The following is a 25667-nucleotide window of genomic DNA, read 5'->3' on the forward strand; positions in this document are numbered from 1 at the left end:
ACCTAAATTAGCCTGTGTTCACCCTCAGGTACCTTGACACAGAGCAGTCAGACTTAAGAGGAAATGTGTAAATTATTTGTTCAACACTTAAATTACAGTAACACAGTGAAAACACCACAAAAAGACTCCACACCAGATTAAAACAACAAAGAATATTTTTTATGAGTAAAAGAAGATGAAAATGACAAAACTCCAATCAGTAGAACCCTAGATATGAATTTTTAAAGAATAATAGCAAAATAGGGAGAGGATGTAGCGCAGAGGTCAGAGTGACCGATTTGTGAGCTGGTGCTCTTGGTTCGATCCTTCACGTCAGTGCAATGTCCTGTCATTCTGGGCAAATCACTTAATGTGCCTGTGGACAGTGCCTTCAGACCCTCCCAGGAGGTAAGCTGCGCTAGTCAATTCTACATTTCATTTTCATAGTGCTCAGAAGTCAATAGCACTTAAAGGTTACTTGAGGTTGCGATAGACTCAGGTAAATCCAAATTTCAGTCTGACCACAATTGAAGGCAGACACCAGATACGGGACTCATGCAGGGCCTGCTAATAAGTTCCTTGGATGGAGGGTTGCATCGAGGAGGCAGTGTGAAGGCAATGCTTCGGTTATGATTTGCACAGTCGAGGGGATGTGTAGTTAGCATCGAGCCACGCAGTCATCGAAGCGATGTCCTTGAGGTATGGCATTGAACCCCTGACGATGAAGGTGATGCGTCATCATCAAGTTGCCAAGCTGGCAATACAAAAGCAATGCACCTGGGCTGGTGGTGATACATAGCTCCTGAGCCACGCAGTCAGCGATGCAAGGTTCTAGACCTCAGTGGCAATGTGTCAGCGTTAAGGGAGGATATGGCAGTTCCGATTGGTGCAACTGCGTTGATGCATCAATTTTTTCCAGAAAGAAAGCTGCAGAGTCCCCTTTCAAGGCCCAAGCCCAGGAATGGATTGGAATCTCTTGGCAGCACAGGACTCATACTTGGCAGAGTCCATCAGTTGAGCAGGGTTGTAGGAAGTATTTGATGGCCGTGAGACTTCAGAACAGGAGGCAAGCTAACAAGCCATTGGAGTCATCTAATTTCTTTAAAGGATGTAGAGAGGCAAGTCCAGTCCTTCTCGCTCACAGGAGAGAATCAGTAGTCAGCAGGTCAACACAGCAAAGCAGTTCAGCCGAGTGGCAGTCAAGAAGCCAGGATGGGATGAGTGGGGAAGTGATCTGGAGGCCATGGAGGGTGCCCAGGAGCTGGAAAAAAAGCTGCACAGAAGTCTTTCATCCGGGCAGAATGTCCTCAGATCCAGAGTACTGATATGGTGGGATTTGGGGACGGGTACTTATACCCAGTTGAGCACTTGAAGAAAGGGAGACTTCAAAGAGAGGCCTTTGAAGTGCACAGTGTCCTTGCTCTTCCTTCCCTAGCTCCAAACACTCTACAGGGGGTTATGCAGCTGTTTGTGTGGGGACAGGCAATCCCCACACAGTGCCCTATTCAGGTGCAAGTGTCAGCTCCTCTCTTCCATTTAGCCCAGGAAGGCCCATCAACCTGGTGACAGGCAAGCAGGATTCAAATGTCACACCACAGCTTCCTTTGTGTGTGACTGTCTAGAGGGAATGCACAAAGCCCAGTTGTCACTCACCCCAGAAGTGTATTCAGAGACATGCAGAGGTACAGAATGGTTAAAGTTTTTTTTAAAATGCCAACTTTCTAAAAGGGGCATTTTCAGACTTTCAATGTGAAATCCGACTTCACCATAAGTTGTGATTTTAAATTGTGAGTCCAGAGATACCAACTCCAAATTTCTATCTCTTCCCAATTGGAAATTACACTTAAGACTGTTCCAAGATAAATCCAATGTGAACATATGGGAGAGACAAGCCTTGCAGTAGTGAAAAGCGGATTTAATAGTTTTTCAATACCAGGACATGTTAAACTGAAAAGCACATGTCCAACATTTTAAATACATTGCACCCTATCCTTGGGGCTAGCTAGGGCCTACCTTAAGGGTGACTTACATGTAATAAAAAGGAAGGTTTGGTGCCTGGCACAATGGCGCACTTGCCAGGTCGAAATGTCAGTTTAAAACTGCACACACAGGCTATGCAGTGGCAGGCCTGAGACATGTTTAAAGGGCTACTCTAGTGGGTGGCACAATCAGTGATGCAAGTCCACTAGTAGCATGTAATTTACTGGCCCTAGGCACATATAGTGCACTTTACTAGGGACTTACAAGTACACTAAATATTCCAAATGAGCAAAAGCCAGTACCACCATGTTTAGAGTACAGTGCACCTGCCCTTTAGCACTGATTAGCAGTGGTAAAGTGCACCGAATTATAAAACCAGCAAAAATGAAGCCAGCAAAACAGGGATGCCAGGTTTAACAATCCCTGATGCTGATTTTTGTTGTTATAGGCAACCATAGATCATGTGCATGCACCATGTAATGGCCTCTCTCATGGATTGCGGTCATTTATGTCCAGGACGGACGCTCAAAGCGATACTTTTAAAGTGGTGGAACGCTACTGCCTTCACCAGGAGTTAAGCAGCACAAGCAGCATTTTGTGTAGTGATCAGTTGGAGTGAACAGGTCATTTTTACCCTGTGTCATTGGAGTGAGGACTACAGGCTCACTCCCCTTTTTACAAGTTAAGCTGCTGTGAACTTAACTCACCTTTGGCCTACATTAGTTAGATGTAAAATGCAGTGTAATGCATGATTGGTGATTCTGCACTGGATTTGTGTTCCTGGAAAGGGTATAGTACGGGGGTAGAGCAGTGCTGTGCAGTACCTGCATGATGAGTGCATGTGCTGAGTGTATGAATACTTGTGATGGATACATCTGATAAGAGATGTACTGCTGTGGAGTGCGTGTGAAGTGAAAACACATACTCGGTGTATGTGTGCATGCAAAAGATACCATGCATGAGACGTTAAGTGTTGCAGAGTGAGTGCATGATGAGTGTGTTTCCTGGTACTGTGTGCGCTTGCAAGTAGCGCATCAAGGCACAAAATAGAAAGGCTACAGTACTGAACAGAATGCAGACCAAATCTGTATGCTGAATGTATTTGCGTTTGTGAGGGCACAATGTATGAAGGGAAAAGTACTGAATAGTGTGTGTGCTGTGTTTGTACACTGAGTGCCAGTGTGCCTGCCATGATACATTACATGGGGGACCCTGGGTTCCATTTTGGGAAGCACAGGCCAGCCTGGTGAAGAAATGAGGAAAAGAGGAATTCCGCCCAGACAGGTTTGTGTATTGCTGCATTCCTGTGACACTGGATGAAGAGAGAGACTCCTCCTGTACAATTCAAAAGGGTGCTCTTAGATTCATTGATAGACCACATTGGAAAGGGCCTGGATACATCTCAGGGAGGAGATGGGGCTGATAAGGTAATCATTAAGATTAGGGCTGGGAACCCAAGAGTAACCTTTTGAGTCACATATCACTGTGGCTGACATCTAGGTGTGAACATTAGTCACTCCCATGACCAATATTGTAGCGCGATCAACTCCAGAGTCACTCCTGCTGTGACATACAGCCTTTCAAAAGGAATAGGAGAGACAGAAGTGTACACCTCAAAAGAATCAAACCCCCAAAATAAAACTTCAAAGATCTAGACCCTAAATCACATTGGGCGTCTGGAAATGGACTATAGGAAGGCGAGGATGAGCATCCCAAAACTTGTCATCTGCCAAGCAGCCAGATGGGCTGTGTGAGGAGAGTAAGCTCTGCAAGACTTCTGGCTGTGAGGGGGACTGGGGGCTAAGGCCTGCTAGTCTCCTTGCTCGTGAGGGAACATCATGCATGGAAACCAATACAAACTGCTCTGGAGACTGGAGCACCATCGCCTGCCTGCTTGCCAAGACCAGTATGCATTGTGAGGTAGAGAAGAGAATTGGAGGGAGAGAAGGCTAGTGGGGTGCCATTCCCTGAGACCTCCTGATGCAAGGTGTGAAGAGACAGCTGTGCACTGAATGGGTTGTTACCCATGTGCAGGATTGAATCAGTGACCCCCATATGCCAGGAGAGGACCACTGTGGACTGAGCTTTGGATCAAGTGCTGTGCGGGAAGCTGTGTGCCTTGTTACAGCGACCCTGTTTACCAGAAGGCACCACCGTGGAAATACATGTGCCAACAAAGCACCAAGATTTGTGTGGGCCTTATCAGTGGCTCTGTTCACCAGGAGAGACCACTATGGTATAGTAGCTACACAGAAAAAGTGGACATCTTGTAGAACCCCTGTATACCAGGAGGGGTTGCCAGTACTAAGTAATTGCAATGTTCGTGTCATCACCCAGGAAGGACTGAAGCTATGATGTGTGGGTTGGAATTGAGCACCAAGACCTGCTCCCTGTCCTTCCCCTTGGACTACAGAGAACATCAAGATGACTTCGCTCCATCGCTGAGACCGGGCGGGGCCCACGAAGATCAGCCCCCTCACCCTGTGTGGGAAAAAGCTGAACTTACTACACCAATGATTCCGGAGCATCTTTGGTCACTGTTGAGGCTAGCTGCGCCACTCAGGAGAGAGCCGGTACCTGACAGATGCTGCCAAGTGTTCTGCATTCAGACTGACTCAACTGAGCAGGATTGGAGTCTTGCGAGTGCCCGCAGTCGGGCACCCCTTGAAATGCTGAACTCTAGACTAGATATAGACCTGTCAGGCCCCAGGAGACTCATTTCTAAAAGTGCTGCAGCAACATAGACACTTTTGACTATTTCCTAAGAGTCAGAGTGGATGCAGTCGCCATTGAATGGGGAATAACCTCAGCCACATTACAAGGAAGACGATGCAACAAGGATTTGCCAGTTGCACACTGAAGCCCAACCTCAAGGGGAATTGTGTTATTGCTTACAACTGTTTTGCTACTTCTTTGAATGCGTAGAGTTAGAAATAAAATTCATTGTTTTGATATAAAAAAGTATTTGGATATTGATGTATTGACATTGCTGAGTGCACTTTAAGTTATGAGTAGTGTCCATTAAACTGTATCTACACTAGCACCACCCCAAGAGGAAACCACTGAGTGACTCACACTCAGCTACCACTGAGAGTCAAGTGCAGAATGGGTACTTGGTCTGCTTGCACAGGATCCATAGCAGGTTAGGCCCTACTACATCAGGATTAGAAGGCTTCAACAACCACGATTGTGTCCAGTAGCCCCTGCGTGCCCAATGGCTCTCTGAAAAAGATTCTGAGAACATAGTTGCTTGAAACTCTGAGCAAGGTCCTGGAACACCAATCATGTCAGGTGAATCAGTCATTTGTTTTTTTAAATCAGTGAAACATACATACAGCAGGGTGAAATGGGGCAAAATCCCCATTTACATTAACACCCAGGATATGTGCGCGCTTATCGGGGGAAAAGGCCTTGCTTCTTTGAACTATTTGCTGAGCTTGCAGGGTGTGCATTTCTAAACATGTGTACACCTTAAATGAGTAAGGACGTGGACGAGGAAGATGATGAGGAGGCGAAGGAGTCATGTGTGCTTGTGTATACAGTATGTTAGCACTGAACGGCACTGAAAGTCGTGCTCTTTTGATAATGTAAATCCTACCTCGGTCACGGTGCGCTGGCCCTAAAATCAAGGCCACGTGCAGCAGAAGTTCACAATTTTGTCTTGGTCCTTGCAGTCTTTTCTTGAGAGCCGAGTCATGTGCTTTTAACCGGCACTCCATTTTGGACGACTGGCTTTGTTTAGCCTTTTGAAGTGCTGCGCTGCAGGTCTCTCGCTGAACCACTGCTGCCCTCCCAGAGATCAAAGCTCACTCGCCTGCATCATTTACTGTACTGAATAGGTTTTCTCCCTCCAGTGAAGGCTGGAAACCATTAGCAGCCTACTGGATCTGATTAGCCAAATTGCCCTCAAGCCATTGCAGCGGAGTCTCCGTTTATCGCATGGCATAGGAGCCGAAAGCTGATCTAAGCCGCATAAAAGCGCAGCCTCTGTTCACAGCTGCTCAGGTAGGCCGGGCCATGCTAGGCGCTGATAGATGTCCGCTAAGCAGCGCTTTTAGAGTGCGACAGCTTAAAACAAAAAGCTTCCTATTTACATTTCCAACCACCAGATCATTAAAACATATTCTTATGCCACTTTCCATCTTGGGCCAGTGTCTCTTTCATCTTGGTGCCACATGTTTCTTGTCAGCAGTAATATCCTTTCTGTTTCTCACGGATCACTGACAAGCCTCAACTCTGGACCCCTCGTTCTGAAGGCCTACTGGTTACACTTTTCTGGTGATCACAACACTTTAATGCAATCCATGCAGACCCCCGCCTTTCCCGGGCGAGCCTCGCGAGGGCCAGGATGTAGTTACTGGGCACATTGTATGTATCAGTGCATGAAACAGAAGGCGCGCTCCCGTGTTTTGGATTGCATTCACTGCGGAGAACGCGACTGCAGCTTTCAATGTCAGTTTCAAAAAAAGTTTATTTTACAAAATGTTTCCTCGCTGTGAGCCGCCCCAACCCTGTCACATCCACATTCCAATATATCTTTGATTGATTAGTCAAAAAGTGGAAATATCAAAGATGACATTAAATAATGTCCAACCATGTTATTGTGCAGTACGAGAAAACATTCTGAAGGTTGACAGTTGTTGTACTTAAACTACTTGGTTCATGTACCAGTTAATCCGATCTTTGCTGATAAGAACTCGTCTGAAGTCTACCCCTACAATTTCTTGAAGACTGCACACTATTTGAGAGAGAATGAGAGAGAAATAGTGATATAAGGAGGGAGAGAAAGAGGATAGATGGAGGGAGAAAGGAAGAGAGAGGGCAGAGCAACAGAGGAAGGATGAAATAAAAAGCGAGTTAGAGAAAAAGAGAAGGTATATGGAGAAAAATGAGAAGAAACAGAGCAAGAGAGAAAGAGAAGGATAGCGAGAGTGTCAACGGAGGAGCAGGCGAACATGGCCGAGAACAAAGAACAGAGAGAGTTAAAGAGAGGGGATACAGGAAGACAGACTGAAACTGTGAAAGAAATAGAGAAACAGAAGGAAGCGAAGACTGGAAAGCAAATAGATGGCGAAAGAGAATAAGAAAAAATGAAAGTTGAATAGAAATGAAGTGAGGGGCCGGTGTCAAACAGAAAGAAAGAGAAATAGAGCAAAAAAAGATGGGTAGAATGAGAGAAAAAAATACAAGGATTGAAAGCTCGAGCAAGATCAAGAGGACTTTCATGTAGAGTGTGATGAAAGGAGAGACAGATAATCAGTGGCTTGGGCAGAGTGAGGAGAGATACAGAGTGTGGGTGTAACAGAGAAAGAGAGAGCGATAGATAGATCAAGAAAGGGAGGACGGGAGGGATCTAATCAGATGGAGAGTACTATAAAATGCAAAAAGCCACTCCTTTATAGAGGATATTAAGACCGCCAGGGAAAATTGTTTTACAACAGAGAGAACATCCCTCACTACAGAGAAGGGTCAAAATAATTAACCAAATCAATCATCTAAATCAGCCCTGTTTTAGCTCAGATCTGGAAATGATTAAATCCACGGACTATTGGCCGGCATGTGCCAGCAGACAAATACCTTGAAAGTTAATAAACATCTGCATCACCACAAGTGGTAAAGACATAGCTAGGTTCATCAAAGCATGGAACAGGACTGGAATAATCACATGGACGTCAATTCACCGAAGTGCCAGGAGTAGCGGAAGTGACATCACACGCCCTTTGACCTCCACTTTCACTCGCACAAACCCACGTATGTATACATACAAGTTCACACTTACATACACTCTCTCTTGCATAAACACACTCACCCGCAAACACGCACACAACATACATTTAAAAGCATGTTTTACCTACCTCAGCTGCCATGGAAGGGCAATTTCCAACTAACTGTACTCCATTTTTATTACACTAATAGTGAATAAAATATTATTATTGTAATACAGTTTATTAGTGCAATACAAATTTGACAGAAAACAAAGACAGTGGTGCCCAATTTGAGGTCCATAAGGACGAGTTGTCACTGTGTTCCTGGCAGTGAATTTGCCTGGGTTAACAAAGGGCAAGTCAGGGGTCGCAGCTGTGACCCCTAAATGACATCCACCAGTACTCACCAAGGAACTGAACAGAACATATATATGAAGCCAAATTCACATCAGGGTCATGTGAACAACATTCAACATAGCGGATGTTCAGTCAAGCTGCAGCCCCGAAACATGATGAGGTGTCCCTACTTCACAAAGAGGAAGTGGTGTAACGGCCAGAGTTTCCGACTTTGGAGTTAGGGAACCAGATCCGAGTCTTGGCCTCAGCTCGACATCCTGTGACTCTGCGCAAGGCACTTAATCTCCCCTTGCTTCCTAATAATGAGTGTGTCTGTGTGTAATGTTATAGGAGCTCATGTAAAGTCAGGGGCGAAACTTGGTCAGTTAGCTTGGGAGGTGTGCTTAATTTGAGTGAGGGGAGTGCTTAATTTAAGCCTGTGGGGGACACCTGAACTTATTTTTGGGGACCAGCACTTATTTCTCTACATCAGACATTTCTGAAGGACAACAGAGGGAAAAACAGACCAAAATGAAAAAACAGAGGAAAAGATATACAAAAATTAGTAACCAAGGGAGAAAGCAGACATGTGTAACAGTGAGATAATGGTGCAGGGAGTGCGTGGCACTTAACGAGGCCAAAGGTGAATTTGAGACTTCACACCCTATTTGTGCTCTGACATTTTATAGTACCAGTTGCTAGTGTCTGAGCAGCGCCTTGGGCACCAGCACTCTTAATTTACAGATAAAGCACGGGGGAGGGTGTAAGCTTCATATTTTCCAATAATATGTTAAAATATATTATATGACAAGCACAAGTGGGGCACATGAGAGAGGCTTAAGGGGCAGTGAAAAGGGAGAGGAATGCAGATTGGTAGGGCTACTGAAATAAAGCACAATATTTAGTAAAATAACCAACATTTTTTAAGACTTTCAGAAGTAAGAGAGAGAGTGTGTGTGTGTACATTTATCTTTGTGTAATCCAACACACCTCACCATACCCAACTGAAAGCACCTGTACCCAACTATATACCAGAAAACATATCAATCAGGGGGGATGAAACACACCAAACACCCCCCTTGAAGCTACGCCCCTGTGTGAAGTGCTCCAATACCATTGGGTCAAGTTTGAGCTATATAAAACTGCAAAAAATAACATTTTAAAAATGTTTTGGGACTAATACATGACACAGTGGCACAACTATCATGAGTGCAGTGGCACCAACATCCAGGAGAGTGAGGGAACCCCTGAACTCTTATTCTGGCTGCTTTTGTACTACCGAACCAGGGGTTTGGGAGGGGCAATCTTTTTCTCACATTGGCGCCAATGACACCTTTGCTGGGCTCCAGAGGCAGCAAACCAAATGTGTTTACCCTGAACAAAGACAAGTTTTCCTACAGCATATGTCCTCCACAGTGCTCCAGATTTAGGGAGAAGTGTTCCACGGTTATAAAGCCAGAACAGAAGGTCTGTCTCCCTTTCTTCATGTGGCATTACATATGAGCAAAGAAGTGATCACACCGGTAGGGGCTTAGCATTTCTGACACTATGTCATGCACATTTGTCTAAGATAATTAGCTGCCCGTTGTGATAAAAACAAAACCCAAGGTCTTCCCAACTTGGAGAACTATTAGAATGGCATCTTGAAAGATGGGGGGGTCTCTGTTTGAGTAGGTAATTCAAAGATTAGTAGTGCCAATAGCTTTTCAATTATTTAAAGTCCTCACAATGAATAAAAGAGCCTATCATCATTGCGGGGAAACAAGGGATACATGGAGGTCATAGCAGTAACATGTACAGAAAAATAATGTTTTTCCTCAGGACCTTCAAATGAAACATGAAATAGATCACTATTGCATTACATTAGAAGAAATCAGGGGTGGGAGGAGAAGCACAAAGGTAGAATCAAATTTGATCGCAAGATTTTTTACAACAATGAAAAGGTTTGTATGAGTCCCCAAAGGCAAAGGTCAAAAACTCTGAATTGAAAAGATTGAGGAGATGGCGGCTAGAGACAGACCTAGGGGCTGATTTAGACTTGGGAGGTCGGGGCGTCCTCTACCAGTTCAACAGAATATTTTACTACATCTCCCTGGCGGAGGTCCAAACTGGCAAATTTAGAAATGTTCGACAGGCAGAGTGACATTTCTAGCATTCTCAGGATCTGCCACGAAGGTAGTTCCTGTGATTGCATTGTAACTTAAGCATTTGGCTCCATCTTACATGACAGTCATACATGACAGAGCTGTACATCAAAGTTACAGGTGTGCAGTCTTTTGTAATGCTTCTCGAAAGTGTGCATGCGCAATTCAGGGGTCAGCATCCTGCAAATGTGTGCAAACTTGTGGAAAAAGTGTGGGAAAGCAGTTTATTAGTATGTGTAGGTAGGTATCTACAGTTAGTAATAATGCCACAATCACAACTAAGGTCCAGCTGAGGTCTCAGTTTATTAACCCTTGCTCAAGCATAGGGAGCTTGGATCACGAGCAGTCAGGCTTAACTTAGGAGACAGGTGTGTAAAGCATATAATATAAACAGAACTCTAAATAGGTGAGACACAACACACATTAAAAATCCAACAGCAATTTATAAAGAAAAGAGAATATGTTTATCTTTAAAATGACACCAAAATGTTAAACACCCAAGGTAAGGAACAGGAGATATGCATTTTAAAAAATTAAATGTAAAAATGTGCTTTCTAGCACCAAAAAGTAAAAAGCACCAACCATAGATATCTGGTCGCACCTGACAGGGTAAAAGTCAAAGTTCAAGGCCAACCGCGATGGAACCCGGGTCGCATACACTGAGGGGGAGGCCTTGATCCAAATTTTACCTTTGCACTTAGTCAGTTTTTTGGTTCTTTTTTCCTTTAGAATTTAGACCACTCAGCACACACTTTTGGAGCTCTCACTCTCACATAGTCACCCGCTCGCATGTACACATTTTTCACTTTTTTGTTTTGATCATACAAATTTTTCCTTTTCCTCTGTAAGTCAATCTCTGATTCTCTCCACTCACCCAGGGCATTGTTTACACAACCTTTATACCAGAACGTCAAAGTAGGACACACTTTTGCTGAAGGAGCTGTACCTTTAAACAATTTTCTCGTAGTTGCATTGGGAGACTCAATACCCCACTTTCCTACTGGATAGTTCCATCTTCTAGTCAAGACCACTCACTCTGGCTAATTGTATCCCATCATTCAATGTTTTGATCACCCTTTCTTCAACACCGCTGGATTGGGGATGATATAGTGTTGAAGTTTAGTGTGTAATTCCACACTTTCGAATAGGTCTTCATTTGAGCAGAGCAAAACCACACCCCATTGTCAGTTAGTAAGTAATGTGGAAACCTTTCTGTGGAAACCTTTTTTTTCAGAAAATATTATTCAAGAATTTGATAGCCATGGTTGAGAATATATCACTCACACATGTTACTTCCACTTACCTTGAATATAGATCCATCAAAACAATCAAATAAGGAGTTGCATGTTTACCCTGTAATAGCCACAAAATATCCAAGGTTGCTTCCTCCCAAGGATGAGAAGGTGAGATTCTGCAAACTACGGGTACATTACTTGATATTAATCCCTTGTCTGATGCTACACATTCCACACAATCTCTTACCATGTGTTCAATATCATGATCCAACACATGCCACCAGAAATGTCTGTGTACTAATCTCTTGGTCTTCACTATACAGAGATGGCCTTCATCTGCCAAAATGCTACAAACTTTGTAGGAGAAACAACAATTTGCCTCTTAATAGAAAACCTTGACTAATCTTCCACCAACATCCTCCACATGTCTTAAATTCCTTGTCAGTAGGTACCCCCCACAATACTAAATCCATGATTTTCTTCACTTCAGGATCCTTAGTCAGTTCCAATAACCATTCCTCCTCTCTGACACTTCCTTGTGTATCTTCACATACACTGACATTTGTCAACATTTTCTTTCACTTCCATTTCAGTTGTCTTCTCATATTTACCAATCTAGACAAGCAGCCTGCTGAAACATTGCTTGCACCTAGTCTATTTTGTACAGAAAAATAATACTCTTCCAGACTCACTACCCATCTGCGTATTCAGGATGAGATGCAGTCAAATCCTTTTTTAGAAAGGACTTCCACTAATGTTTTGTGATCAGTTTCCTCCAAAAATCTTAAACCCCACAAAAACTGCTTGAATCTGCTTACTGCCAAAACACAGGTAATGATTCTCTCTCATTAACTAAATAGTTATATTCTGCATCTTTTGCATCCTTCAGAGCTCTTGAAACACATGCAAACAATTTCTCTCAACCATTCCTCACTTGAAAAAGTAAAGCTCCCAAACACTTCACACTCACATCACAAATTACTTTAGTATCACTCTCCGGATCAAATGACTGCAATGAAGAAGCTTGACTCAGTTCCCTTTTCACCTTCACAACCTCTTCCATGCATTCATAACTCAATTGAAATGTGACTTTCTTTTTTAAATGTTTTGCTTGCAAATTCCTGCACAAATTTACTGTTCCTTCCTTCTAAGACTCTCTCATGTGAAGGCCTTTTTATGCCTTTCAGCTTATGTACAATCTTGAACCATTTGTTTTTACATGCGTGGGTTCGGATCCCATCCCCATTGCCAAATGTGATATTGCTTGAATTATGATAGGTTACACAGAGATGATTGTAAGTATATCTTTATTACAGCACCTTAGCCACCAAATCCCAACCGACCATCCTCAACATTCTAAGTCCCCTCCATTATCACATTATATTGCTATGACTGTGTGACATAAATCAATATGCCACATAGATCCTTTGTACCTACTGCTTACAGAGAGTCCTCCCCTGATCTTAGAAGCAAGGAAAAGTGGTCTTTGTGGTGAGGCCGGAAGTGTGCAACAGTCCTTCAGAGTGTAGTCCTTCTTGGTGCAGAACAGGGGTTCAGCAGGGCAGTCCTTCTGATTTCTTCCAACAGGGATCTGAGATGCCTGGAGACTTTTCCACATTTATCCAGGTTTCTGGGCTGGAAAGCAGGGGGTAACCCGTGACCAATGGAGTACAGGGTGCCCCCCTCTGTGATGACCACTTCCTTCGAAGTGTGGCACATTTGTGTCACAGAAAGAGCTGTTTCTCAAAATCCAAAATGGAGAAAATCTCTCCTGATGATTCAGGTCTGGCTAAGCCCATCCATCCTCAGGGGTGGCTAACTTTTCCCTACACTCCTCTTCCAGCCCCTCTCCTAATTATTTAGAGAGGCTTCCACCTGGCTGGGGCGCAGGAAGTGGGGGTGGACCTGGTTTCAGTCCCAACTGTCTTTCCCCCTTTGAAGACCAGATTGGCAACCCAGCCCCCTTCCTGTTCTGGCATCTGCTACTGCTGATCTCGTCCCACCAGATGTTTCCTTTGTCCCAGCCTTGGCCACTTCACACCTCATCAGAGCAGCCTGGCCAGCCAGTCATAGGCTGACCAATCAGGAGAGGTTGCTACAGGGCTGAATTTAGGTAACTTTAGGAAAGCAGTTCTAAAACTTCTTTCCTGTAATAGTTATAATAAATCTTACCTTGGCAAGTGGTTGGATTTATTGTAACTGTTAATTTGACACCTTGAATTTTATTTTTAGCTCACTAATATCAAAAGGCAGACTTTATTAGTGTTAAATAAATCCTTCTCATGTTAGCTTATGAAGTTAATGTACCACAATCAGTAAAATGAAATTGGCAGTTTTTTCCGTCACCAGGGCATATAAAACATGTTTTACAATGTCCCTGTTTATTATTAAACTGCACTTTACCCTTGCGACACCTAGGGTAGACCTTAGGGAGGTGACATTTACACAAATATAATGCAATTTAAGGCTTTGGTAGTGCTTTCAATTCCAAAGTCAACTTTGGACATTGTCTTATTTTAAAAGCAGCCTGCAAGCCAAGGCTGGCTTTTAAAATTACAGCAGGCACCCCAGCTGTGCACACATTCAATCTACTGGGCCTCTAAATCTACATGTCCTACCATATACTAAGGTCTTATAGGTTGGTTGTCAGAGCCAATTATAATTATGCCTAATTACCATATACCTTCTAAACAGAGCACTGGCCCTGGGCCTGGTTAACAGAGCCCAGGGCACAGTCAAAGTCAGTAATCACTAGTATAAGTCAAATGGGGGTGATCAGGACAAAAGTGATGACTCACAAGAGGGTAGTCTTTAAGGCTCAGTCTTTTGTGATAGTGTACTGTTGTTTACCTTACATAGCAGAGTGTGTATGAGCAGGCCTTCTGTGAAAGAGTATAAAGGGTTCAACATTTGCATAGAGTAGAGACTGCTGTTGGATACTCTTGAGACACTTAGAGATCTCAGGTGACCACACTCAAAAATATAATTAGCTCACCTAGAGTCATTACTATCTCAAATTAACCATGTTAAATTTAAATCAGACACAGGGAAAAAGAGAGATTAGGTGACACAGCTGACAAGGAAGAAGCATATAAGTGAAAGAGAAAAAGACAAATGCTCATTTCAATGCTGCTGTATATTTTAAATATTACATTCCTAACATTTCTTAGAGATGCTATAATTTTCTAGTAACACATCGTATGTTTAGTGACTAGATACTTGCACCCATCTCTCATTTACAGCACTTGCAATAAACCACATTATAAAGATACTGAACATTTTTAATATTAGTTTAAGTTAAATATTTATGTGTGTGAGCAAAAGACATGTATGCATGTAATCTAGATGATTGTGGTATTTCTATAGAGTGAACATAGCCAAAAAGGCCATGGAGCACAGAACATGGTCAAAGACAATCACAAAGTCAATGAGATATAAGAAAGGTAACTAGCTTGTGGACTGTTAATTCATTGTGATTTAGTGTTCTTTAAGGAGGTGCGACTCTAAGCCTTTCTTACATTGTAACAGTGTTGGCGTCATCTAGATGGAACACGGTGATGATGTTCCAAATCCTGGGTCTATAGATAGAAAGAGTTTACAATCTCATTTGTACAGCTAACTTCATTGTTTTATATTTCTACAGTGGACTATGAGAATACATGTATAGACTCTTTCTGGCCATCCAACTGCTATCAGAATTGCGTGGGTGGCAGGCATTAGTCTGTTTTCATATATATTGAATTATTAAACACTGCTGTTGTGCTCATCTCATAATTAAACAGACAGCACAACGATGTGATGGATTTTCATTAATGCCAGTTTTGAGAATTAAGGGGGTCATTACAACATTGGCGGTAAAAGCCGCTTACCGCCGTGCAGAAGACCGCCAACACACCGCCGCGGAATTCCGAAACAGCCATTATGAGCCACAGCTCGGAATCCGCCAAAATCTAGACACCCACACAAGTCTGCCACACCAAAGGTCAGTGATAAACTGGCGATAGCAAAACCTCCACCGTCACACCAACAGAAATACGGTCACACTATCATGACCCACGAATCCACGCGGCGGTCTTTCAACCGCTGTATTCCATTGGTGGTACACACCGCCTCGCTCAAAATACACACACCTATACAAAACACTACAACATTGGACAAATTGAAATACACACACCTGATACACATACACACACCACTCCCACACACCCAATACACTATAAAACACCCACCCACAAACCCCTACGACAACAATTGCGACAGAAGGCCAGAGAGAGACACCACCAGAAAGAACAATAGCATCCACAGGCACTCAACACCATCACCCACACAACATCCACGCACCTCACACAACACACCTCTAAATATCACCGCACACATCACAACACACACCACCCCACACATCACCCACACCACCCCATGGCACCGCAAAGACACCCCAGGTTTTCTGAGGAGGAGCTCAGGGTCATGGTGGAGGAAATCATATGGGTAGAGCCACAGCTATTTGGATCACAGGTGCAGCACACCACCATAGCTAGGAAGATGGAGCTATGGCACAGAATCGTGGACAGGGTCAACACAGTGGGACAGCACCCAAGAACACGGGATGACAACAGGAAGAGGTGGAACGACGTATGGGGAAAGGTGCATTCCGTGGTCTCAAGACACCAGATTGCGGTTCAGAGGACTGGCGGCGGACCCCCACCTCCTCCCCCAGAACTCACAACATGGGAGGAGCAGGTCTTGGCTATACTGCATCCTGAGGGCCTCGCAGGAGTAGCTGGAGGAATGGATTCTGGTAAGTCAAACCTTTAACTACTTCATCCCCCACCCTAGCTGCATGCTATCACATACCTCCACCCTCGCCCTCACCCCCATCACTCCAACTCCTCACACATGTCCCACTATCACAAACCACATATTCCAAACCCAAGCCCTGCATGTAACACCAAAGAATGGACACCCATCACCAAAGCATGGCCACTGCACATACCCATACACCCCCCTAAACCATTATCACAGAAGGTCCCACACAAGAATGGAAGCTCTGGGGTACAGGGTCACCCACCCATTGCACACCATGGCACACACAGATGGAATAATCATGCCTTTACACCCCTGCAGGACCCCTACCCAACGTCACCGGACAGGAGGGTCCAGACATGTCCACTCCACCCACAGAAGAGACCCACAGTGATGACAGCAGCTCTGTTCAACTGGATCTAGATGACCAGCCCGGCCCATCTGGGACCTCGGGACAGTCCGTTCCCCTCACACTGGCACAGGCCACTACAGAGCTTCCCCCCTCTGGAAACACCAGCACAGCACCCCCCCAGCGGGCCCATACCTCTGTCCCCAGGACACGTCATGCAGCAGTGTGTCCACCACTACAGGGAACCAAGGCTAACCCACCACCCCAACAACACCAGGGACCGGGGGCAGTGGTAGTGGGCACACAGTTCAGGGGACAGAGGCACAGGGAAACAGGGGAACTGGGAGGGCTGCTGTGTGACAGGGGAAGGACAGGCCCATGGAACTCACTCTCCACGAGGCCCTCTCCAACATCATGGGAGCCTACCACCACTCCCAGGAGACGGTGGCAACGGTACTGGCCAAGTTTCAGGAGACCCAGCGGCTGCAGGAGGAACAGTATTTGGGGTTCAGGTAGGAACTCAAATCCATCAATTCCACCCTGGGCACCATTGTAGGGGTGCTGAAGGAACTTGTGAACACCAGGAGGGACACTGTGGCACAACAAGGGGCCCCTGACACTAGCCTGGACGATGAACTGCCCACCACCTCCGCCGGCGCTAGTGGACAGAAGGCACCATCACAGGACCACGACACCAGCACCCCACCCCCTGCAGATGGAGAACCACCCCGCAAGCGGTCCCTGAGATCCAGAACAAAGACAGAGAACAATGCCAAGACCCCCGCTAAGAAATGAGACCACCCTGATTGTCATCCTTCTGTCCCACTTTGTCACCCTGTCCATACTTAGACTGCCCTAGCTCCACTTCCTATGCCCCTTTGGACAATGCACCTGTGAGACTAATAGACTGGACACTGCCATGGACATTCCTCCACCATCACCCCTGACCATTTTACAAACACCTCCACTATTTAGCACTTAAATAAACACCCTTAAATCGCAAAACAATCTGGAGTCAGTCTGTGCTTTCGAAAATGTGTATTAGCAATAACTGTGGCAAAATGCTATATCCAATGTAATGTCAACATACCTATGTCACACAGCTCTAGTCCATGCGGAAACAAAGCAGAGGTCACACAGTGGGACCCACACCTGTGAATTCGAAAGGGAAAGTGACAACTGATTGTCCATTCTCTGGGTGAAAATGACAGACAGATGAGAGGTAGAAGAATTAAATCAGATGTAGCAGGCAGTGTTGTCTTCTTACCTGTGTCTCACTGGAAGTATTGCTGGATCACTGTGTTCCTGTTGTCTATGTCCTCTTCTTATGCTTCCTTGTCTTCACTGTCCACAGGCTCCACATCTGGCTGCCACAACACCTCCATCGGGACCATCCTCCTGCAGAAAAGGCACCTGTCGTCGAAAGCCAAGTTGTGAAGCATACAGCAGGCCATGATGATCTGGCACACTTTCTTTGGTGAGTAGAATAGGGAACCACCTGTCATATGGAGGCACCGGAACCTGGCCTTCAGGAGACCGAAGGTCCTCTCTATAATCCTCCTAGTCCGCCCATGGGCCTCATTGTAGCGTTCCTCTGCCCTTGTCCTGGGATTCCTCACTGGGGTCAGTAGCCATGACAGGTTGGGGTAACCAGAGTCACCTGCAAATGGCGAGTGACAACTGTTAGACACACACTAACTCTTAGTTACATCCCCATACCCAGACACCTAGTCACACAGTATTGGGTCCATGTCCTCACCTAATAGCCACACACGGTGCCTCTGGAGTTGCCCCATTACATAAGGGATGCTGCTATTCCACAGAATGTAAGCGTCATGCACTGAGCCAGGAAATTTGGCATTTACATGGGAGATGTACTGGTCGGCCAAATACACCATCTGCAAATTCATAGAATGGTAACTCTTCCGGTTTCTGTACACCTGTTCACTCATGCGTGGGGGTACCAAGGCCACAAGTGTTCCATCAATGGCACCTATGATGTTGGGGATATGTCCCATGGCATAGAAGTCACCATTCACTGTAGGCAAATCCTCCACTTGAGGGAAAACGATGTAGCTGCGCATGTGTTTCAGCAGAGCAGACAACACTCTGGACAACACGTTGGAGAACATAGGCTGGGACATCCCTGATGCTATGGCCACTGTTGTTTGAAAAGACCCACTTGCTAGGAAATGGAGTACTGACAGCACCTCCACTAGAGGGGGGGATTCCTGGGGGATGGCGTATAGCTGACATCAGGTCTGGCTCCAACTGGGCACACAGTTCCAGGATTGTGGTACGATCAAGTCTGTAGGTGATAATTACATGTCGCTCCTCCATTGTCGACAGGTCCACCAGCGGTCTGTACACCGGAGGATGCCGCCATCTCCTCACTTGCCCCTGCGGACGTGCTCTATGGAGGAGAACAGCGCGCAGATAGTCAACCAACACTGAGGTAGGTAAACACAACTTTATCGGAAAATGTTTGAAAATTGACATATGGCTGTATTAGTATTGAAGCAAGGCCTGGATATGTGTGACGCAGTCAAAATTAATTCCATGTGGCCCCCTAAATGGCGGCTGCCTGACCTGTAATGTGGGACAAGGGGATATGAGGTATCTCCACTGGCGTTGTACACCGTCGCGGTAGGCGGTCAAAGACCGCTGTGCAATCCTGCATTGGTTAACATTGGACCCTATGGGTCCCAGGAGCCAATGACGATGTACTCCGGCAGTGACGGTACGCACCACCGCCGACGTCACTGCCATTTTCTCTCTGTTCAATCACTTGATACCTGATCTTCGACAGGAGAGGACCTACACTGCAAGTGCTGCTGTGACCTCAGTCTGGACGAGACAATGGCTCGTATGTCTGGGGAAAGGGCCCCTGCCTTCAGCACGGAGGAGTTGGAGAAACTGGTGGATGGGGTCCTCCCCCAGTACACGCTACTCTACGGTCCTCCAGACAAACAGGTGAGTACACTGTGAGCATGCTGTATGGGCAATGCCTGTTTGGAGTGCTGTTGATGAAAGATGGGGGGGAGAATGAGGCGTGCATGATACGACGTGAGTGCATGTGCGTCATGGCAAGGGTAGGGATGCGGGCCAATGACTGTGATGGTGCGGACAGTTATATCTTCTCCTTTTCCCCTGTACTATTCCTGTAGGTCAGCGCCCACCAGAAGAAGGATATTTGGCGTGCCATCACCAAGGAAGTCCGGACCCTGGGGGTCCACCACAGGCGGAGCACCCACTGCTGGAAAAGATGGGAGGACATTCGCCGCTGGAGCAAGAAGACGGCGGAGGCCCAGCTGGGGATGGCCTCCCAATGTGGGAGGGGTGCCTGCCGCACCATGACCCCCCTGATGTTCCGGATCCTGGCGGTGGCGTATCCGGAGTTGGATGGGCGCTTGAGGGCATCACAGCAGCCACAAGGGGGTGAGTAAACTCTCATTCTGCTGATTCAGCGCGCATTGGAGGTGTCTGGGTGGGGGAGGTGGGCTGTGGGTTCCCCTAGGCCAGGGCGAGTTTAGTAGGCAAGGTCCCTTCTTAAGGCAGGCCCTGTGGCACCCCACCCCACCTGTGTTCAGAGCCAACTACACCTAGTCAGGCTCCTGTGACTTCCATGTGTGTAGCAATCGGGCATAGGCCTTTTAACCCATGTCCCTGTGATTAATTAGGGAACTCTAAGTGCACGGTGTAGTGCAGGGGGCTTCTGTGTCTGTAGTGTCCGCCAACTGTAGCGGTATTGGATGCACTCAACATGTCTTTCTTCTGTCTTTCCCCCCCTTTTTGTGGTCTCCCTGTTCTTGTGTGCATTAGCATCATCAGACGGAGGAGCACTGCCACCAGAGCAGGAGGGAGCTAGATCCCACATGGCCCTGGAGGGCGACACAATGGAGTCAGAAGCCACCAGTGGGACGGAGGGCGAGGGGAGCTCCACGGCGGGGACAGGAGCTGAGACCAGCGACACCGACTCCTCCTCTGATGGGAGCTCCCTTGCGGTGACGGGCCCCTCTGTGCCCCCTCACATCTACAGGTACAGCCGCCACCCCCCCTACCAGCACTGCCCTCCCAGCAGCCCCTCAGCGTGTGCCCTGTGGCCGCTCACCCAGGAGGGTGGGCATCTCCTTCGCCCCAGGCACCTCAGCCCCAGTCAGCCCTGCTGCCCTCATTGAGGAGGCCATTGACCTCCTCAGGTCCTTCACTGTTGGGCAGTCTACCATTTTGAATGCCATCCAGGGTGTAGAGAGGCAGTTACAAGAGACCAATGCATACCTGGAGGGCATTCATTCTGGTCAGGCAGCTCATCAACAAGCTTTTCAGACTCTGGCCTCAGCACTGATGGCAGCCATTGTTCCTGTCTCTAGCCTCCCCCCTCCAACTTCCTCCACCCAGACCCAAACCCCTGTACCTCAGCCTATCCCACGCACACCATCAGACCAGCATGCACACACCTCAACACACAAGGGAAGCTCAGGGAAACATAAGCACCACACATCCCACAGGCACTCACGCAAGCATCATACACATGCAGACATACCAACAGCCACTGCCTCCACTGTGTCCCCCTCCTCCTCGTCTCCCTCCCAGTCTCGTCTCCACTCACACCTGCAAGCACTACATCGTCAGCCACTACCTCCATCACCAGCACACTCACCACCACACCTTGCTCACGTGCACTCACCACCCCCACTACCATTCACACATCCCCTGTGTCCTCTCCCAGTGTGTCTGTGAGCCCACCTCCCAAGGTACACAAATGCAGCCACACACCCACCCAACAGCCATCCACCTCACGACAGCCTCCAGCCCATTCACCTTCACCCAAAGTCACCAAACGTACACCTCCTCCAACCACTACCTCTTCCTCCACTCCCAAACCCCCTCCATCTACCCGTCCCAGTGTGTCCAAAAAACGTTTCCTGTCCAACCTTGACCTCTTCCCCTCACCTCCCCCACCCCTTCAGGCTCCTAGGGCCCGCCTTTCCAGGTCCCAACCCAGCGCCTCAGCCACAACATCTGCGGGAACAGTGGTGCCAGTAGTAACCGGCTTCTGGAGTGCGCCAGGCAGCAGGCGGCCAGTGTGCCAAGGAGCCAGACCACGGACAGTCCCCCACCTCAAAAGCACAAAAAGTTGGCCAGTGCCCGGCGGGAGAGAGGAAAAACATCTTCCACCAAAGCCTCTCCCAGGGGTACAGTTGGGAGTGTGAAGACAGCTGCGCCACCATCCAAGGTGGGGAAGGGGCACAGTAAAACAAGCAAGTGTGCGAAAACCTGCACAGCGGACAAGACCGCCATCAGCACCGCTGAACAGGACACCGCTGCAACAAGCACCGCTGCCAAGGACACCGCCGCCACCAGCACCGCTGAACAGGACACCGCCGCAACAAGCACAGCTGAACAGGACACCTCCGTCACCAGCACCGCTGAACAGGACCCCGCCGCAACAAGCACCACTGTCCTGCCAAGGATACCGCCGCCACCAGCACCGCTGAGCAGGACACCGCCGCCACCAGCACCGCTGAACAGGACCCCGCCGCAACAAGCACCGCTGCCCTGCCAAGGATACCGCCGCCACCAGCACCGCTGAACAGGACACCGCCGCCACCAGCACCGCTGAATAGGACTCCTCCGCAACAAGCACTGCAGCCCAGTAAGCGCCACAGCTTCCGACGCTACTGAGGCCGTGACGAGCAGGATGAAGCACTCTGGGCACAAAGCCCCTCCAGAGCCAGTGGAGAAAGGCATCCACTACCTCAGTCCTTGGCAGGATGAAGCACTCTGGGCACAAAGCCCCCTCCAGAACCAGTGGAGATTTACATCCACTACCTCTGTCCTTGGCAGGATGAAGCACTCTGGGCACAAAGCCCCCTCCAGAACCAGTGGAGATTTACATCCAGTACCTCTGTCCTTGGCAGGATGAAGCACTCTGGGCACAAGGCCCGCTCTAGAACCAGTGGAGATTGACATCCACTTGAGAGACTGTGGCTTTGCACTCCCCAGGATAAAGCAGTGGGCAACCCACCAACTGGAGAGACTTGATAGACTGTGGCTTTGCACTCCCCAGGATAAAGCAGTGGGCAAACCACCCACCGGAGAGTCTTGAGAGACTGTGGCTTTGCACTCGCCAGGATAAAGCAGTGGGCAAACCACCCACTGGAGAGACTTGAGAGACTGTGGCTTTGCACTCCCCAGGATAAAGCAGTGGGCAACCCACCCACTGTAGAGACTTGAGAGACTGTGGCTTTGCACTCTCCAGGATAAAGCAGTGGGCAACCCACCCACCGGAGAGACTTGAGAGACTGTAGCTTTGCACTCCCCTGGATAAAGCAGTGGGCAACCCACCCTCTTGAGAGACTTGAGAGACTGCGGCTTTGCGCTCCCCAGGATACAGCAGTGGACATGGAGCCCCCTCGTGGATCTGGTGTCGTGCACTCATCCGGCTGAGGTGCCCCACCTACCCTTCCCCCTGAGGTGCCTGTTGTATTTCTATCTGATGCCCCAGCAGTGTTCTCTCCGTTTTGATCGGGTATTGAGTGTGGGCCTCGCCTAGGCATTTTGGGCCCAGTGGTCCACAGACTATGATGGTGGAATACCTTGGACTTGTATTCTTGGTGTATATATTTGTTTCTAGTGTAAATATATATATGTATATATTTTTGATTACTGTATTTGAATTGATTACAGACGTTCGACTCATTTCCTTTTGTCCTTGCATTCTTCCAGGGGGGATTGGGGGTTGTTAATGTAATGTATCAACATGTACTTGTGTGTGTGTTGTAGTGGGTGGGGGTGGGAGTGTTGCGTGTTGCGTGTGTGTGTCACTCTTTTTTCCCTCCCCCTCCCCTGTGTCATAGGTGCAGTACTCACTGTGGTCTTCACCGCCGTCTTTGTTGTTCCTGGTAGAGAAGCAGGAAGATAAAGGCTGGGAGTATCTGGAGCTCGGGTTCCATGGCGTCCTGATTCCTTATGGGGTGTGTAGAGGTGAGCATTTTCCCTTCCAAATCCTGTTTCCGCCATGTTTTTGTTCACGGTGAATCCGCCCCGGAAAAGGTGGCGGATTGGACTGTTGTAATACAGTGGGTGGAACCTTGTCTTCCACCTGTCTGTTGGCGGTTACCGTCACGGTGTTTGTTTGTACCGCCTTGGCGGTCGGAGTGTTAAAGTGGCTGTCTATGTTGGCTGTTTCCGCCACGGTCGTGATTCCAATTTGTTTACCGCCGTCCTGTTGGCGGTTTTACCGCCTCTTTAACACCAACCGCCAGGGCTGTAATGACCACCTAAGTGCCAGGGCAGAGCACTGGAAAACACCAGCTCAAATTAAGCACTGCTCAGATGCCATCAAAAACCTAAACATTTCCTCATTCCATTCTAAAATACCTCTAGTCTATCCCAGAAATCCCCCAACTCACCTTCAGGCCATCTCAAGTGGTCTTCATCTAGTCTTCAGACAAAGTGCATCACACACTTTTGCAGGGCAAAATCTAGTTGTCGGTTCCTTGTTGAACCTCACTACTGACCTCTCAGTGACTTGTTGCCTAGCAACCGCACATTAATTGCAATTATGGAATTAGAATAGATAGGAACGATCTGCTGTTGATCATATCCCACCAGTCCCGCCCAGCAAAAGCCCAGTCTAAAAGTTCAGTGGCTTGGTGGCAGCATCAGTCATAATAAAGGTCAATGCCTCCGAAATGCTACTACAGCTACAACAGAGTCACTCACATGTGGGTGTGCTCTACTGAATGTGTCCTGGATTTCCTTGTCTTCTGTGACAATGTCAGTCTGTCCTGGTGTTTTAGGTAACCCAGTATGCAATCTGGGACTTTAACTACATCCTCAAACTTTGAAGCATGCAGAGTGCTATTGACTAGAAAAGTAAAGACTGTCTGAAGGTTGCACACATGACTAATGGTCACTTTCCAAGGAGGATTGTGCGTCATAAATTGTTTTTGTGTGTGTGTGTGTGTGTGTGTATGCTTTTTGTAAATTGACTAATATATGCTTGATTCAGTTGGGGAATACAATGGGTGTAATTTATTTTCCGATCCAGTAGCACCAGCATCAATGACACATTATGAAGGCAAAGCCAAAATGATTTATGCTTAGCAAAAAAAAAATCAGGAGTCTCCTCTATGTTATGAGTATAGGTACATATGAGACATATCAATCTGAGTACTAGAGAACGCAATACAAATAGAAAAGATATTCAGTCATGGTATGGAAATCAGAATAAAAGGGTTGTAATGGAGATGTTTAAAATTGTATGCAAAAGAATCCAAATAGCAACTATCAGATGTACTCACTTTGTCATGTTATATTAAACCATTTATAGAGCACAGCAATTACCCCTAAGGCTGTCCTGGAGATGACAGAGAAAATGTAAAAGAAGGGTCCCAACATCAGAGTGACAGAGCAAAATAGAGAGCCTTGGTTCCTAAAAAACTAGGAGTTAAAGGCCTTCCTAAACTATGATGCAACTATGGCCTCAATGACATAATTACAAAAGCCATACCTATGAAATACATTTAAAAATGTGTGCATATGATGTACAACAAATCAAAAACTTAAGAAGAGTATATGCAGAGATTTCCTGGCAGCAATGCATTCACACAGTGCAATGGGTGAAATGCCCAGCCAAAAAAGCCTAGGCTTCATCAGACATACATTTTAGGCAATATTGGTACTTTTGGGAGTTCTATGCTTTTAGACTGCTTTTCCTAGTCTCGATCTTGGAGAAGTCGGAGTGAGCCTGGAGTAAAACAGCGAAGCTCCACACTTGTAAAAGTTGTGCTTTAGATGCCCAAGCTGGTTTTTAAACACTTCTCCTCAGAGAGGTTCATGTAACCCCAACTGATCCTTATTCGTGTCCATATAGCATTCACTTTTACTTAGGATGCCCTTCATTGTTTATCAAACACACCCAAGTTTTCCTGCAACATCACAAGGTCCTTAACCTCAGAGAGCTTTGGCATGCCCTCTGACATCTTCACTGACCTTCAGAAACCCCTGAACCATGGCCAACATCCCCTTTCTTTGGCCTTAGACAGACCTAGCCAACGCTCATGTATCATCAGACACTCTTGATCAGCTTCGGAGAGATCTTAGTCATGCACTCAGAGATTTTAAGGCTCTG

The sequence above is a fragment of the Pleurodeles waltl genome, chromosome 1_1 (assembly GCF_031143425.1).
Source record: "Pleurodeles waltl isolate 20211129_DDA chromosome 1_1, aPleWal1.hap1.20221129, whole genome shotgun sequence".
Taxonomy (NCBI): domain Eukaryota; kingdom Metazoa; phylum Chordata; class Amphibia; order Caudata; family Salamandridae; genus Pleurodeles; species Pleurodeles waltl.